This window comes from Monopterus albus, unplaced genomic scaffold (assembly GCF_001952655.1).
Source record: "Monopterus albus unplaced genomic scaffold, M_albus_1.0 scaffold96.1, whole genome shotgun sequence".
NCBI classification, from domain to species: Eukaryota; Metazoa; Chordata; class Actinopteri; order Synbranchiformes; family Synbranchidae; genus Monopterus; species Monopterus albus.
Window position 1 is genome coordinate 1501909 of NW_018127976.1, and position 927 is coordinate 1502835.

Genomic DNA, 927 nt, shown 5'->3' on the forward strand with positions numbered 1-927 from the left:
ATCTATCTGACTAAAAATACCTATCAAACTGTATACAGAGGGGGAGAACCCTTGGAGAGGAGTCAGCAGCTGCAACACTCTTCAGAGTGAAAACTAACCTTCAGTGTTTTGGATTTCTACCTGCTTCTTTTACTGAAATCACGAGAAGAGAAGACAGGCGAGGACTGTATAAAATCAACAGAAAGTTTACTAAAGTCTGGGCACAGATCAGACAAGGCAGTGCTGGGATCAGAGAGACAGAACCCCCGCAGGAAATCCGTTCTCTGAACCACGAGATATGTTTTCTGGTTACAATTGTCTTCTTGGGCAGAGACTGCTCTGTACAGAGGTACAACATTTCATGCTTCGTAATCCTATTGTCCATTTGGCGTAAGCAGGTCAACCTCTGCTCACGCCTGCTTGCTGAAATGTGATCTAAACCAGGTGTGTGTGTGTTGTGATTTTCATGTCGGCAGCTAACCAATGAATACTGAACAATTGGTTGTCTGCGCTGCAGACCCCCTATTTGTATAGGCTATTGCAGGACAAAAGCAGGACCTGGTGAATATGCTAAACGGGCCTATATGAAGATGCAAAACAGGCCAGCAGGTCTGTGTTAAAATGTAAAGTAGACCATCTGGTTACCCAAAGGTACAGACATTATATCTCCACAAAAGTTTCAATTCAGTAGAATTTGGCAGTCATCAATACAGTTTTAATATATTTAAACAAGGCAAATACAGGTAACTAAAGTAACTAAAGGGAAAATAAATGTAATGATAGGTAACTAAAGGAAACTGAAGTTATGTGTTAGATCCGCTCGCACACAGAGGTGAGCGAGTCAAAAAAAAAGGACGGACCCAGGTGGCTGACTTCAGTGCAAGTAGTGCTCAGTTTATTTACAGTGATATTTTACAAGGAAGTGAATAACCAGGTTGAAGTGGGACC